At 46.3% G+C, this 17,623-nt stretch overlaps 1 long non-coding RNA gene across 5 annotated transcripts in view; it reads right to left on the bottom strand.

Annotated features, from left to right (window-relative positions):
- Positions 1-9,692: 9,692 nt before the first annotated feature.
- LOC127484980 (uncharacterized) overlaps positions 9,693-17,623 on the bottom strand; it is a 67,577-nt gene continuing 59,646 nt past the window's right edge. For all 5 annotated transcript variants that reach the window (XR_011385429.1, XR_011385431.1, XR_011385430.1 and 2 more), the window contains one exon: positions 9,693-17,623. This exon is cut by the window's right edge. This is a non-coding gene — a long non-coding RNA (uncharacterized lncRNA).

The following is a 17,623-nucleotide window of genomic DNA, read 5'->3' as shown; positions in this document are numbered from 1 at the left end:
CTGAATAGGAAATGACACACTTCACATATGGGATAGTGAATGGTGCATGTGTTTCACAGAAAGGCAATGAATGGCAAGTTCATGTCTCTACTGCCAGGCCAATACACTCAGTCTTGACAAGGCAATGCATTTTCTGCTCCCTCAGCTACAGCAAGTCCCTGTAGAAGAAACAGGAAAAAACTGTTTAAAGAAAACTTCCAAACCCGGGCCCTCTGGTGGCATAGTCAGACAATAGCACAGGTTGTCTTTAGTTGCGTTTGATTCGGCTGAGTTGTGCTAGCAGGCACTAGTCTCTGACATAGGAGAAAGGCGCCTTTCGGCCTGCAAACACCCCATCCTGTGTTTTGCAGTCACAGGCAATGGATCTGTGCCCCTATCATGTCTCTGCTGTGTAGTAACTGTGCACTCCGGGGCAAGTTAATTAATACCTCTGAACTTCAGCTTCCTTACCTCTAAAGGGGAAATTATTACAATCCACACATAACGTGCTTGAGTGTCAAATGAAATTTAGAAGTGGTGTCCAGGAGCTCCTGTCATACTGCCTGGCACAGTGGGGCTCCTACAACTATTGGTTCTCTTTCCATCTTCTATCCTGATTCTCTTCCTGTGATCGCTGGCTTCCATTTTCATCCCCTACCATTCTGCTCTCTGAAAATTTATTCTCCTTCAGATGAAAAACATTGATGAGATATGAGATTTTTCTTGCAAATTTTTATTCAGCACAGTGATTTCAGTCTTGTGTTAAGCTGCTAGCTCTAGCATATTGAATACAGATTCTCTGGAAAGTGGCCACATTAATAGATTCAATCAGATCTGAAATTATATATCACCATCATAATCCATTCCCGCATAAATGCTCAGAATTTTATTTTAGATATTTCAGATATGTTCAAAGTCCAACAGTTCTTTGGGCAAATGCTTTTCTCCTTGATTTGACATGATATTTGATATTCCATCCCAGTCTGGGGGTAAATGGTGGGATCTTACTCCACTATAAATCTGAAGACAATGATAGACATGGGATAGGAAAATTGGCTTGCTCTTGCAATTTAATATCATAGGCAAGGAATTACTTGGTCTTGAGCAAAAGAGAAACTGCTTCTTTGGGCAAAGAGAAGGATTGTTTCTGCTGAAAAGATGCTCAGTGGCATTTTAGGTAGAGGTTCTTTTACTTTCCTCAATTTTCATATTCATGAGTTGTCACTTTTTGTTTCAGTGACTGCCATTGATAAAAGTGAATCGTCAATGCTGGTCAACAAATTCTGCAATTTGATAAGTCACAGTATTAAGTGTCAAGTATAGGATTTGGCTAACTTAGCCCTTCAGTTGCATTTCAAGAAATCAAGAAATTCTATTTGTACATGTCTCAGCTTTAGAATGTTCCTTGACAGCTTGGATCAAAAATTTAATCATTTTAAAGCTTTCTACAGCCCTCAGAAGCTTCCACTTCACCCCCACAATCTTTTCACTCCTTATATCCTTCAGACTTCTGTATGGCAGCAATGAGATCTTCTAACATTATACCTTCTGAAAGCTATACATTTAAGAGAAGCACTTAGTATTTTGTCTTTTCATTCTGTGGACTTCCATATTAACCTTCTAGAACACCTGTAAGGTCTTCAACTGCTTTTAGCCTAACTAGGACAGGTAATCTACTCTGAAGTTCAATAATTATCCTTAATTTTGTTATATGGTATCTAATTTTGGATATCAATGTCTGCATCAGTTACAGAACTTGGTTCAAAACAATAGTAACTGCTATTAGCAAATAGTAACATAAAAGACATTTATTGAAGGATATGACTCCATATAAAATTGGCAGTAATGCCAGAAAAACTTGCTTATTTTGCAGGGAAAGAGATGGGGACAGAGGTATGAATCATCCCTAGTACATGAACATTAGATAATGGTTTGTCTGGATGTCTCTTATATAGGACATGATTATGAAATAGGTGATAAAAATGTATAAGGGGTAAGTATTATGCAGATCAGTGCAAAAGGGCAGGGTATGGATATATTTGGATCTCCTGTGAATGCTCACTAAAGAGCAATCTCAGAAGATATGGAGCTGAATAATCAGGGGATGATATGATATATTCTATGGATGTTAGCTTCTTTGTGAGACAGTTCATTCTTTTTAAAAATTAGGTTTCATTGTGCGAGAGAGAGAGAGAATGAACCTTCCATCTGCTGGTTTACTTCCAAAGTGCCCACAACCTCCAGGGCTGGACCAGGCAAAGCCAGGAGCCAGCAGCTCAATCTGGGTCTCCTGCATGGATTGTAGGGGGCCCAAGTACTAAATCCATCATCTGCTGCCTCCCCAAGGTGCACATTAGCAGGAAGCTGGTTTGGAAATGGAGCTAGCCAGGCACTTTAATGTATGTAGGCATCCCAGGTGGCATCTTAACCACTCCACCACACATCTGCCTCCAGACACTCTGGCATGGCTTGCTGGGCTCATGGAGAAAACAGTAGTATCAGCCAGCATGAACTTTAGGCATAGACTCAGAAATAGACTATCACTCACCTGGGTCAAACTGGTTACAGCTTCAGCGTGTATGAAAACTAAGATTACAATATGGCACCATTCTTCAGAGACACAAGCAAGACACATGTGTATAGCTGACTTACAATGCAACACATCCATCATAGAAGGTGCTTCATTTTGTTTTCATGAAAATATGTAAAAACCCTAAATACTACTTTGCATTTGTTGCCAGGAAAGCTCATGAGGAAAATACCTTTCACTGAAGGCCTTGTCCATTTTAATGGCATTTTCCATTCAGTCCCTAATGAGCACAGTTACGTTCACACTGGCCTCAGCATGTTCCACTACACCCTGAAGCAGCTGGCTTAATAGAAAGCAGAATGGCTTTTGATGACTCAGTTTCAGAGCCAACTAAGTGACATCTTGCAGGTCTGGGCTTCAACCTTTGGAATGTAAAGTATGTTCACCTAGATTCACCAACAGGGAAGTCCCAGAAGGAAAACAGATATGGGTCATCTCATTATTACCCTAATTATCTACTAGCCAAATTCCTTATTTCTCCTGATCTCATGAGTGAATGCTTCCACTATGGGAAGCAACAACAATCCCTTTAAATATATAGTTGAAATAGCAACAGGGTCACTTTGGGAAACACAAGCCACTGGATAAATAGAAAAAGAAAGGATTATAGTTTTCTGGAAGAATACACCTTAAACATCAAGAGGAATTTTTATCTTTTTTTTTTTTTTTTTTTGACAGGCAGAGTGGATAATGAGAGAGTCAGAGAGAAAGGTCTTCCTTTTCTGTTGGTTCACCCCTCAATGGCTGCTGCGGCCGGCGCTGCTTTCTCCTGGTCTCCCATGCGGATGCAGGGCCCAAGCACTTGGGCCATCCTCCACTGCCTTCCCGGACCACAGCAGGAGCAACTGGGACAGAACCGGTGCCCCAGCCGGGATTAGAACCCGAGGTGCCGGCGCCGCAGGTGGAGGATTAGCCTAGGAAGCCGCGGCGCCGACCATAGGTCTTTTCTTGAGAAACCTGCTGTCCATCTGATGGGAGTTGCTTTAAAAGTGACTTAGCATTTCTGTCTTCCAAATTTTAGGATATTCTTTTTGTTTTACTTCTGAAATGTTAACTATTATGTGCCACGATGAGCATTTTTTTCTGATTTGCCATGCATTTCCTATATTTGAATGTGTATAACTTTCTCCAAATTGGGAAATTTTCTGCTATTACTTAGTTGTATAGGTTTTCTGAACCCTTTTCTAAATTGTTTTTGCATTCCTTCAAGAATCCCAAAGCCTCATATATTTGGTCATTTAATTGTATCCCACAGATTCCAAACTGTTTTCAATCTAATTTTTCTTCTTTTTTAGGTTTTTTTTTTTTTTTGGTCTGACTGATATGTTTCAAAGACCTGTTTCAGTTCTTTTGACTCATGTAGTCTGTTGTTAAGGCTTTCCAGGGCATTTTCTATTTGACTTACTGAATACTTCATTTCTACTATTTATGCTTTGTTCTTTTTCAGTATTTTGACCAAATTTTTCATCAATGTCATGTACTAATTTCCTAATTTCATTTAATTCTTTCTCTGCATTTTTGAATAACCTTAAAATCATTCTTTTGGATTATTTTTCAGACATTTTGTAAGTTTCCCTTTCTTCACAATCCAATATGAATGCATTGTTTTGTTCTTTTGGGGGAAATCATATTTTTTCCTTTTTTCTTGTTTCTCGTGTTTCTATGTTGATTTTTGTGCATCTGGGTGATCTCTTGTTTCTATCACTGCTGCAGGATGGTTTTTGCTGATTGAAGGCTTTGTTCCTTGAGGTATACCTTTGGGTGTTGTTTTAATAGTGTTTTATCTTTAGCTTCAGTTAGATGTTGTAGTATTATCTTCCTTAGCCTTTATTCACTATAGCTGATGGTAGCTGTGGAAAGAATCTGGGCTGTTCCTTTGGCTCAGTGCATTTACTGAGATTCTTGTTACACAGGTCTCTGCTATCTTTCAAGGCCACATAGAACTGGCATGATGAGTTTTTCCCGTGTTGGAAGCAGGCCTTGCTGGTGTTGTGGGTGTGCCTGGCACATAGGTTCCCAGCCAGTCTTTAGTCTAGCCCTGGAGTTGGGAAGTCAGTGCTAGCTCTAGGAGCTGAATGAATTTAAAGGCTCCTAGCCATTGTTCAGATCAAGAGCTCTAAGGGTTGTACCAATGCTGCATCAATGAGGCAATCAAAGATGTTGTCTGAGAGAGTGCTTGGAAATGTGAGAGTGACTTTGGCTCGGTACTAGCAGAACAGGCTGTCTGGGCACTATCTCTGTGCTACTTACTGATTTGGGTTGGGTGCAGCTACCTCAGGCCCAAGCATTGAGTCAGCAGCAGTACCCAAACTAGCAGCTTCTGTGGGAGTGAATGGAGCCCAGAGCCATGAGGCTTATGCTGGTCCTGGGCTACGTGTGGATTCTCCAGCAAGCCATAGTGTTGTATTGTGTTAGGCTCAGCACAAAGAGCCCTATTACAAGCCGTGCTTAGTAAGGCATTGCTGGGCTAGGTGGAATACCTCACACTTAAGTCTGAGTTCCAGGAGTGTACACTGGCTAGGGCCCAGGAGATCTGACCACCATTTTTGGATAGGGCAAGTGTCCAGAGTGAAGCCCAAGATGGTCATGGTGGACTACCTCTGACTACAGTTGGTAGGGGGAAGGTGTTGATGGTACCAACCGCTGTGCTTGAATTACCAGCTTTCCCTTGTGCCAAGGTGAGCCAGCTGATTCACAGCTCAGATGAGCTCATGGTGCCAGCACATTTCACCCACCCAGTTGTGAGGAGCACAGACTAGCTCCTTAATGTGCCCTCCAACCCACTGGGAGAACCATCCCTAGTGTGTAAGGAGTTCTGAGCCTCTGCAGTCAGACTGGGTGTATGCAAGGGAATCCAGTCAGAACCTGTGATTTTTCAAGTGGTTAGGGGAGGGGAGGTGGTGGCAATAATGATGGGGTGGGCCTCCTTATTTCCAGAGTCCTAGGGGCTATCACAGCTGCCTTGCTCCTGCTATCTGCTGTGGTGCGGAGTGCTTTGTGGGCCTGGGCTCTGGGGCTTCTGCTACCCTGCTGAGCCCAGCTGGACCCACAGGGCTCATTCTGCCCTGCTATCCTGCAGGGATGTCTCTAGGGCCCCACAGATACAGCTGTTTTGGAGTATCTTGGTAGAGGGAGAGGCAAATACTGGACTTCTCTAGAAAGCCATCTTGAATCTCCCCCTTCTATCATGCTTTTAATTTTGCTTAGTTTTCTTTTTTCACTCAAGCATTTTGGTTTTATTTTTTAAATTACTTCCATTTCTCTGCTTGAAGTCTGATGAGGTGCCTTAAGACAGAGGCTTTGAATTAAAAAAAAAAAACATTTATTTTGTTTATTTATTTGAAAGGCAGAGTAACAGGGAGAGAGAGAGAGAGAGAGAGAGCACCTCCATGTGCTGGTTCACTCACCAAATGCCCACAACTGCCATGGCTGGGCCAGACTGAAGCCATTGGGCCATCTTCCACTGCTTTACCGCATACTTTCACAGGGAGCTGGACTGAAAGTGCTGCAGCCAGAAATTGAACCAGAGCCCATATGGGCTGCTGATGTTGCAGGCAATGGATAAAACCGCTACATTACAATGTCGGCCACCATTTTGAATTCTTAATCCTAGATTTTGCAGATGTCAATTGCTATCTGGTTGATTTCGTATACCTTTGTTTACAGGTGAATTCACAATTCCCTGAGAAGTCTTGATGGTTGGCATATGAGGTCATCTGAACATGCTTTTTCAGTATCTTCATAGCCTGACTCTGGTTGTAACTGTTGTTCCAGAAATTCTAAGCAGTCTGCTTATTTTCTTCACATCTCTGTTCTGCTATTTCTGCACTAGACAGCCCCTGAAGTCATGGTTTTCTGTTGTCAGCTATTGGTGTGTTATCATTTTTTCAGCACTAGAGGGCACTTCTATCTCAGGTTTGTCCCAAGTGAACCATTGCTGTGTTTAAAATGAAATGAAGTTGTTTCTTAAAACGGATAATCCATAGCCCCATGCCTGTTCCTGTGGTCAATGTAGGCTCAGATGCCTTGTCCTTAGTTACCAGCCTGTGGTCAGGCACCACAGGATTTTACCTGGCTCTGGCCTTCACCATGGAGGTACCAGTCCCAGGTTTCCATGCAATATCTTGGAATCTATACACATGTTCTTCCACCAAATGGATAATTACTTTCTCTGTGTTGTGCTGATTGGCATTGGAAGAGGACTAGAGCGGGAAGTTCTTTGGACACTAACACTGCAATTTGTGATCACATGCAGAGCCCGCAGCCCACTAAGACCAGCATAACACAGGACTAGGACCAAAGCCTGTGGCTGACATGGAATCACAGCCTGAAACAACTGCAACCACCTACAAATGATGCTAGCATGGATATAATTTCAGTTGATTGGGGCTAAGGATCTCTACTTAGCACTGGGACAGGTCCAGAGGCCCTATATGCAGCTGCTCATGGGGGAACAGGGCCAGTTAGCATCTTCCCAGCATTGGGTTTTACCAGCCTGGCACTGAATTCCGAGACACAGTCCAGTGATCATTTTTTTACTGTACTTCCAAGCAGTCCCTTGGCCACTTAGGCTGACACAATCTGGGTTATGAATCTCACACACACAGGGCCCTGTTCAGTCTCATAGGTGTGAGCCAGAACAATGCAGAGCTGTCAGGGATGCAAGCCAAAACATAAGTCCAGACTACCAGGGCACAGGTCTTTGCCTGATACTGGGGCAGGTCAATAGATGCTATCTGTGAACATTGTCTTGAGTATGGGGTCTTTGTGCTCTATTGTGTGTTGAGTCTCACTATAGCAGGCCCAGCACTGAACTCCATGGCAAAGTTCTGTGCTCACATTCCTGTCCTACTGCTCAGTAGTTGATATCTTACTGTCTGTTTGAGGTTGACAGGATTAGTAGAGGCAGTCCCTTGCCATGCTAAGTAGGGTCTGAAGACTCAGTCTGTAAGTTGTGGTCTGGAAGCAGGGGCCATATGAAGTGCATATGATTTTATTGTGTTCATAATAAAACTGAAGATGAAGCATAGAATCCAATCTCATGGCCCCTTTTCTTTTTTATTTTTATTTAATGAATGTGAATTTACAAAGTGCAACTTTTGCATTGTTGTGGCTCCCCCCCAACACCTCCCTCCCTCCCGCGGCCCTCCCCTCTCCCACTCCCTCTCCCTTCCTACCTTTCGTCAAGTTTCATTTTCAATTATCTTTATATACAGAAGATCAAATTAGTATATACTAAGCAAAGATTTCAACAGACTGCACTCACACAACCGCACAAGGTATAGGTATTGTTCGACTAGTAGTGTTATCTTTAACTCTCATAGTAAAACACATTAAGGACAGAGATCCTACGTGGGGAGCATATGCCCAGTGACTCCCGTTGTTGATTTAGCAATTGACACTCTTGTTTATGACGTTAGTAATCACCCAAGGCTCTTGCCATGAGCTGTCAAGGGTATGGAAGCCCCTTGAGTTCACCAACTCTGAATTTGTTTAGTCAAGGCCATATCACAGTGGAGGTTCCTTCCTCCCTTTAGAGAAAAGCGCCTTTCTCCTTGATGGCCTGTTCCTTCCAGTGAGGTCTTGTTCACAAAGATCTTTCATTTAGGTTGTTTTTGCCACAGTGTCTTGGCTTTCCATGCCTGTGAGACTCTCATGGGCCTTTTAGCCAGATCCGAATGCCCCAAGGGTTGATTCTGAGGCTGGAGTGCTGTTTAGGGCATTTGCCATTCTATGAGTCTGCTGTGTGTCCTGCTTCCCCCGCAGGATCATTCTCGCCTTTTAATTCTATCCTTCATTAGTCTGAGTATGTGCCGACCTGTATATCTCCTCCCTCTCTTATTCCTATTCTTATATTTAACAGAGATCACTTTTCTGTTAATTTTAAATGCCTAAGAATAATTGTGTATTAATTACAGAGTTCAACCAGCGGTATTAAGTGGAACAGATAGAACAACAACAACAACAAAAAATACTAAAAGGAATAAAATAGTAAGTTCTTCCACAACAGTCTAGACAAGGGCTGATCATGTCATTGTCTCTCATAGTGTCCATTTCACTTCAATGGGTTTCCTTTTAGATGCTCGTTTAGTTGTCATCGATCAGGGAAAACATATGATATTTGTCCCTTTTGGACTGGCTTATTTCACTCAGCATGATGTTTTCCAGATTCCTACATTTTGTTGCAAATGACCGGATTTCATTGTTTTTTTACTGATGTATAGTGTTCCATAGAGTATATATCCCATAGTTTCTTTATCCAGTCATCTGTTGATGGATATTTAGGTTGATTCTATGTCTTAGCTATTGTGAATTAAGCTGCAACAAATATTGAGGTGCAAATGGCTCTTTTTTTCCCTTTAATTCCATTTGGGTAAATTCCAAGGAGTGGGGTGGCTGGGTCCCTGTGGTAGGGCTATATTCAGGTTTCTGAGGACTCTCCAAACTGTCTTCCATAGTGGCTTTACCAGTTTGCATTCCCACCAACAGTGGATTAGTGTCCCTTTTTCCCCACATCCTCATGGCCCCTTCTCTTATCTCTTCCCAATTCAAAATGTTTACATCTCTTAAGAACTAACATTCTCTTAGATCTGCAGTTGGGCCCCACACACTCAAGTCTCAGCACAACTTATTTGTCCATTGAGCCTTTCTCCTGGGAAAACTGGCTTTGTCTGTCCCCCTCCCCCAACACACACACACTCTGACTCCTATCATAGTGCCACTTTGCCTGGGAATACAGATAGCCATTGTCCTTCTTATACTGTGTCAATTTGTGGGGTGGGTGCTTGCCACATCACTTACAGAAGGTCCAGAGGGTTTTACGAATATTTACTATGTTTTCTTGAGCAATATCGACCCAGAAAGGAAAACTATTTTTAAAAATTTACTTGAGAGGCAGAGAGAGACAGACACAAAGACAAACCAATGCTCAGGAATGGGCTAGACAAAACCAAAACCCAGTGGCTCAGTCTGGATCTGCCACATGGGCAGCAGGGACTCACCACAAAAGGTACCACATTCTACCTCCCAAAGTATGTACTAGCAAGCAGCTGGAATTAAAAGGGGAGCAGAAACACAAATGCAAGGCACTCTACTATAGGATAAGGGGCTCTCTTTAGAAAATATTTATTTATTTATGTGAGACAGTTACAGAAAGGGAGGGAGAGAGGGAGAGAGGGAGAGGGAGAGAAGGCTCTACTAGCAATGATTTTACTCGCCAGACCCAAGAATGGACAGGGTGAGCCAAGTAGGAGCCAGGAAGTTGAAACTACATTTGGGTATCCCACAGGTATGGCAGAGGACAAGGACTGAGGCCATCTACTGTAGCTTTCTCAGCCACATTAGCAGTGAGCAGGATGGGAAGTGGAACAGCCAAGACTACAACAACCCAGGCACACATGGGACATCCACATTCTAAGCAGAGCCTTAACCTACTGTGCCACAATGGCTGGCTGGCCAAAGATTATGTTTCAGAAAATGAAAGCATAGGAATGGGCATTTGGGCCAGCAGTTCAGATCACTCTTGAGGTGCCCATATTCCACTCAGGAGTGCAGGCTTGGAGTCAAGGCTCTGACCCATTTCAGCTTCCTACTAGAATACACTGTGGCATGCAACAGGTCACAGCAAGGGCTACAGTGGCCCTGCCACCTCTGTGCAATGTCTGGAGTAACTCCTGGCACTTGCGCTCAGGATAGAAAAGTGCTAGCTCTTTCAGATTTTTGGGGAGATCTGCAGGAGGGAGATTCGTGTATTGTTCTGTGTCCCCCTCCATCTCTCTGCTTTTGCTGATGGTTTCGGAAGGTATTTTAGTTATAGCCAAGGCAGATGAACAGAGACAGGAGAGACAGAGAGAAAAAAAAAACACCAGACCTTCCATCTGCTGGTTCACACCGGAAACAGCCTCCATGGCTTGATCAGAGCAGGTTAAAGCCATGCTCTGGGGACCCCATCCCACTCTCCCATATGGGTAGAAGGGCCCAAGACATAGGTCATCTTCTGCTGACTTCCCTGACACATCAGTAAGGAGAAGCATCACATCCTGCACAGCCAGCAATGCAACCTTGGCTCCACTATGCCTTGCTGCAGTCCCAAGTCCAGTCTGCCTTCCGGATCCCAGCTTCCTGCCCGTACATACTATGGGAGGCAGCAGATGATGGTTCAAGCTCTTGGGACTCTGCCACACATCTAGGAGACCTGGGATAAGCTCCTGGGGCTTGGCATCAGCCTGGACCAACACTACCATTTTCAGAAAAATTTGGGGATAGAAACAGAAAATTAGATATTTCTATCTGTCTCTCTGTGTCTCCCTATCTCTCTGCTTTATCTTTTTTGCTTTCAAGATTTGTTTATTTGAAGGGAGGAGTGACAGCAATAGAGCTTGAGACAGAGAGACATGGAGATCTTCCATCCCCTAGATCACCCCCCAAATGACCACAAAGGCAGGGGAAGGACCAAGCCAAAACTGGGAACTCAAAACTGCATGCTGGTCCCCACTGTGGGTAGCAGGGGCCCAAGTAATTGGGCCGTCTTGTGCTACCATCCCAGGTGCATGGAAGCAGGACCTGGGCTCACATATGCCCCGGGTTTGTTTGTTTGTCTTTGTTTTATCCTATTTGCTCTCAACCTTTTGAGAGTTCTGCACAATCGCTGTGGCTGAGAGAGGGTGATGATTTCACTTAATAAGTGCAGTGGCTGAGTCCCTTATCCAGATGTGAGAGGCTGCTGTTGGGCTCAGCTGGAGGGAGGGGGTGGCTGAGTGCCTCTGGGAGATCTCTGGGAGGTGACGACTGCCCTGGAGGAAAGAAAAAGAGCACTGGAACCAGGTGTGAGAAAGCAGGACAATATCCCAGGGCTACGGGGCCCATCTGCAGGCAGGCTCAGCCACCGAGCCAGCAGCTCTTTCTGTGCAATTAGTAAGAGAAAGGGGATTGAAAAAAGGAACAAAACACCTACCTCTAGCTTTCTTTTATTATTTGGGAGGCAGAAAGAGACAGAGAGCAAGCCCTTCTGTTCACTGGTTCACTCCCCAAATGCCCAAAACAGCCTTGGCTGAAACAAGCAAACAGGAATTCACTCCAGGTCTCCTACATGGCTGGCAGGAACCCAGACACATGAGGGGCTGCCCTGGTAGGAAGCTGGCATCAGGAGTGAGAGGCAATTCTGGAACCCGGTTGTGGAACCCAGTGAGTGGCCAGCTGAGACCCTACAGCCTGAGCCATGCTCAACCTGTGAAAGTCGTGTATTCATGACTTCACTTGACTTCATCTGTGTTCTCGGTGACGCTTTAACCTGATTGACACCCCAGTGCACATTGCTAGTCTTTGGGGCTACTCTGATTCTCTGGCTTCTGTCTGTCTGTTCGCATTTCAAATCAACAAAGCAGTGGTTTTGGTAGAGATTTTGGTACCATTACATCTGCTTGTTTTCTAGTTTTCTTTGTAAGACTTCCTTCATTGCCAGAAAGTGGAATTGGGCAGTGAGAGACCGCAAGGCAGACATACAGATGTTACGTTTGCTGCGTAACTCCTCAAACAGAATTCGGGGTGGACAAAGCTTTCTACAACAATCAGGAACTTCATGCACATCAGCCACATCAGTGGCAGGGGCCCAAGTACCTGACCCATCACCTGCAGCATTCCCAGGGAGTTGGATGGTAAGTGGAGCAGCCAGGACCAGGACCTCTGCTCACGTGGGATGCCGGCATTGCAAGTTAACCCACTGGGCTACAATGCCGACCCCCCAAGATGAGGTTGGAAGAACCTGCAGTGTGGGGTATGCATTTGGTCCGGCAGCAGATCAGGTGTATTGTGATGGCCACATCCCATATGGGAGTGCCAGGATTCCACTCCAGTCACTGCTCCCATTCCAGAGTCCTACTTTGTATACACTGAGGTTGACAACAAGTCACAGAAAGGGCTGTGTTGGCCCTACCACCCACTTGGGGAACCTGGATTAAGTGCCTGGCACCCGACTTAAACCTGGACCAGTGCCAGCTCTTTCATAGATTTGGGGAAGAAATCAGCACATGGGAGATTTCTGTTAGAAATTTCACTGTCTGTCCTACTCTGGCTCTCTGCTTTCGCTAATGTGTTTGGAAAGTATTTTAGTTATGGGAAAGGCTTAAGAACGCAGGACAGAGAGAAAGAAGAAAAAGATCTTTCCACTGTTGCTTCACATGCAAAGTGGTCTCCATGGCTGGGTCAGGACAAGCTAAAGCCAGGATCTGGGAACCGCACCCCTGTCTCCTGTATGTCTGGGGGGCCCAACAACATAGGCCATCTTCTGCTGCCTTCCCTGGCAACAAGGAGCTAAACCACATTCTGGGCAGCAGGCAATCCACCTTCTGCATTGCTGCGGCTGCAAGTCGAGGCTCTGTTCCCAGTCCCAGCTTCCTGCCCACACACACTGTGGGAGGCAGCAGATATGACCCTGTCGCACACCTGGGAGTTCTGTGTTAAGCTTCTAGGACTGCCTGGCCTAGTGTTAGCAGTTTCAGATATTGGGGAGGGAAACATCAGACCTGACACTTGTGTCTGTTTGACTGTTTCCTGTTCCCCGCCTTGACTTTTTGGCTTTTCAAAATTCATTCTGTTTAGTTGAAAGGCAGAGTGAGAGCAAGAGAGACTAGACAGAGGTATGGAGATCTTCCATCACCTGGATCACCACAATCTGTCGTTATGCCTGAAGCAGGACCAGGCCGAGATGAGGAACCCAGAACTATATGCTGGTCCCCGCTGTGGGTGTTGGGCCTTTTTGGGGCTGCCATCTCATTAGCAGGGAACTGCATGGGAAATAGAATGCCAGCTCCCATTTACTGTGTGCAAGTGGCCAGCTGAGGACTGACACCATGAGCCACAGGCTAGCTTCATGCTCAGCCTTTGAAAGCCGTGTATTCATGATTTCCTTTGTCTCCATCTGTGTTCTCAGTGATGTTTTAACCTCATTGGGACCCCAGTGCACATTACTGGTCTTGGGGGCTGCTTTGTTTTTCTGACTTCTGCCTGTCCACATCTCAAATCAATGAAGTTGTGGCTTTGGTAGAGATTTCAGTTACCATTACATTTGTTTGTTTTCTTTGTAAGACGTCCTTCGTTGCCCGAAAGTGGACTTGGGCAGCCAGAGTCAGCAAGGCAGAGACAGATCTTCTGTCTGCTGGTTCACCCCCCAAAGGGATGTCAGGGCAGGCCATGCATTGCACAGCAACCTGGAACTGAGTCCAAGTCAGCTATGTGGATGGCAGAGGACCGAGTACCAGATCCATCACCTGCTGCTTTCCCAGGTGCCTTAGCAGGGAGCTGGATGGGAAGTGGAGCAGCTGGGACAAGGACTTTTACTCATTTGCAATTCTGGCACTGCATACAGCAGCTTACCCCACTGGGCCACAATGCAGGACCCCAAGATGAAGTTGGAAAAACCCACTACTGTGGGGTATGCATTTGGCCCAGCCAGCAGCTAAGGTGTGACTTGTGATGCCTACATCCCACATGGCAGTGCCTGGGGTCCACTCCAGGCTCTGTTCCCATTCCAGATTCCCACTCGTATACACCATGATGGGCATCAGGCCATGGGAAGTGCTTTGGTGGGACACCCAGAGTAAGTGCCTGGCACCCAGTTCAGTCTGGACCAACACCAGCTCTCTCAGAGATTTGGGGAGGAAATCAGCACATGGCAAACTGTCTGTCTGCCCCCTTCCAACTCTTCCTTCACTGATGGGTTCTGGAAGTATTTTAGGTATGGGAAAGACAGAGGAACACACAGACAAGGACAGACACATAGAGAAAGAGAAATGGGTCTTTAATCTATTGGTTGACACCCCACACCGTCTCCATGACTGGACTGCGTGCTGGTCCCCACTGTGGGTGGCAGGGGCAGAGCTATTGGGCCATCTTGGTGCTTTAACAAGGAGCCACATGGGAAGTAGAACCAAGGCTCCAGTTTGCCCCCACACAAGTGGCCAGCTGAGATCCAACAGCCTATGTCACAAGGCTGACCCCAAGCTCAGCCTTTGAAAGCCATGTATTCATGACTTCACTTGACTTCATCTGTGTTCTCTGTAATGCTTTAACATGATCCAAACCCTGGTGAATACTGCTGGTCTTTGAGACTGCTCTGATTCTCTGGCCTATCTCTGCCTCTGAAATCAGCCAAGTTGTAGATTTGGTAGAGTTTGATTACTATTCCATTTGTTTGTTCTCTTTGTAGTACTTCCTTCATTTCCTGAAAGAGGACTTAGGCAATGAGAGCCGGTGAGGCAGAGAGAGACAGATCTTCCATCTGCTGGTTCATACCCAAATGGCTGTTGGGGCAAAAAGTTCCTTCCAAGACAAACTGAAACAACATCCAGGTATGCCACGTGGGTGTCAGGGGCTCCAGTTACTGATCCACCACCTGCTGCCTTCCCAGGCACATTAGCAGAGAGCTGGATGGGAAGTGGAGCAGCTGGGACCAGGACCTCTGCTCATCAGGGATGCTGGCACTGCAGGTGGTAGCTTAACCAGCTGGCCCATAATGACACCCCCATGATGAAGCTGGAAAAACCTAAAGCTCTAGGGTATGCATTTGGTCTATGATGCCCACATCCCACATGACAGTGCCTGGGTTCCACTCCAGTCACTGTTCCCATCCCAGCTTCCTGCTCTTACTCACTGAAGCAGGTAGCAGGTCATGTCAAGGGCTATGGGGACTTGTCATCCATGTAGGGCAGGCACCTGGAGTAAGTGCCTGGCACCAATGCTACCTCTCTCAGAGATGTGGGGAGGAAGTCAGTACACGGGAGATTTCTATCTGCTATCCCCTTCCAACTTTCAGCTTTTGCTGATGGGTTTGGGAACTATTTTAGTTATGGGAATGGCAGAAGAACACAGACACAGACGCAAAGGCAGACAGAGAGACAAAGGGATCTTCCATCTGCTGCTTCCCATCCCAAATGGCCCCCGTGGCTGGGTCAGGCCTGTCTAAAGCCAGGATCTGGGAATCCCGTCCCAGTCTCCCGAGTGGTGGGAGGGCCAAAAAAAGTGGGCCATCTTCTGCCTTCCTCAGCACATTAGCAAGGAGCTCATCAGAACCTGGCCAATGGTAATACAACCCTCTGAACTGCTGCAGTTGCCAGTCCAGGCTCTGCTCCCAATCTGAGCTTCCTGCCCATACACCCTGTGCAAGGCAGCAGGTGACAGGTCAAGCCCATGGGACCCTGCCACACACCTGGAGGACCCGGGGTAAGCTCCTAGGGCCTGGTATCAACCTGTGCCAGCACTAGTAGCTTCAGAATTTTGGAGGGAAATGGCAGAGTAGACATTTGTCTGTCTGTTTCCCTGTGTCCCTCTGTCTACCTGCCTTGTCTTTCTTGCTTTCAAGATTTATTCAATTTCAGTTGAAAGATGGAGTGACAGTGAGAGAGGGAGAGACAGACATGGACATCTTCCATCCCTTGGAATACCATACAAATGACCTCAGTGACTGAGGCAGGACCAGACCTAAGCCAAGAGCCCAAAACTGCATGCTGGTCCCTGCTGTGGGTGGCCAGGCCCAAGTTATTAGTCTCTCTTGAGCTGTCATCCCAGGCGCATTAGCAGAGAACTGCAAGGGAAGCAGAACCAGGCTCCCCTATGCCCCTCGCAAGTGACCAGCTGAGGCCCAGTGCCCTGTTGCCACAAGGCTAGCCCCACACTCAGCTTTTGAAATCATGCATTCATGACTTCATTTGACTTCATCTGTGCTCTCAGTGATACTTTAACCTGATCAGGACCCCAGTGCTGGCCTTTGGGGCTGCTCTGATTCTCTGGCTTCTGTCTGTCTGTCTGCCTCTCAAATCAACAAAGCTGTGGTATTGGAAGAGATTTTGGTAACCATGACATTTGTTGGTTTTCTTTGTAAGACAGCCTTCACTGCCTGACAGCGGACTTAGGCAGCCAAGCAGATGAGGGAGACAGAGACAGATCTACCGTCTGCTCATTAATACCCCAAATGGCTATCAGGGCAGGTCAGGCCTTACATAGCAACATGCAAGTGTGTGCAGGTCAGCCCATAGGTGGCAGGGGCCCTAGTACCTCATCTATCACCTGCTGCCTTCCAAAGCACATTACTAAGAAGCTGGATGGGTGGGGGGGTTGCTGGCGCTGTGGCACAGCAGGTTAAAGCCCTGACCTGAAGTGCCGGCATCCCATATGGGTGCCAGTTCTAGTCCCAGCTACTCCACTTCTGATCCATCTCTCTGCTAAGGCCTGGGAAAGCAGTAGAAGATGGCCCAAGTTTTTGGGTCCCTGCACCCATGTGGGAGACCCAGAAGAAGCTCCTGACTCCTGGCTTCGGATCTGCGCAGCTCCGGCCATTGTGGCCATCTGGGGAGTGAACCAGCAGATGGAAGACCTCTCTCTCTGTCTCTACCTCTCTCTGTAACTCTGCCTTTCAAATAAATAAAATAAATCTTAAAAAAAGAAGCTGGATGGGAAACATAGCAGCTGGGACTCGAACCTGTGTTCATTTGGGAGGCTGGGGTTGTAGGCATCGTCTTATCTACTGGGCCACAATGGCAGTCCCCAAAATGAGTGTGAAAAAGCTGTGCAGTGTGGGGTATGCATTTGGCCCATCCAGCAGCTCAGGTGTGTCTTGTGAAGCCTGCATCCCACATGGCAGTGCCTGGGATCCACTCTAATCACTGTTCTCATTCCTTCCTGCTCGTACACACCAAGGTTGGCAACAGGTCATGGCAAGGGCTTTGTTGTCCCTACCACCCCCGTGGGGCACCAGCAGTAAGTGCCTGGCACCCAGCTTCAGCCTGGACCAGCAATAGCTCTCTCAGAGGTCTGCAGAGGAAATAGGCACATGGGAAATTTCTGTCTTTCTGTCTGCTGTCCCCCTCTATCTCTTTGCTTTCTCTGATGGATTCCGGAAGTATTTTAGTCATGGGAAAGGCAGAGAAACACAGAGATAAGGAGACACGGACAGAGAGAGGAGAAAGAGATCTTCCATCTGCTTCACATTCCACACAGTCTCCATGACTAGGTCAGGCCTGTCTAAAGCCAGGATCTAGGAACCCCATCCCAGTCTCCCGTGTG

This window comes from Oryctolagus cuniculus, chromosome X (genome assembly GCF_964237555.1).
Source record: "Oryctolagus cuniculus chromosome X, mOryCun1.1, whole genome shotgun sequence".
NCBI lineage: Eukaryota > Metazoa > Chordata > Mammalia > Lagomorpha > Leporidae > Oryctolagus > Oryctolagus cuniculus.
The sequence above is the reverse complement of the archived record's forward strand: the minus strand, read 5'-3'. Positions and strand labels throughout refer to the sequence as shown.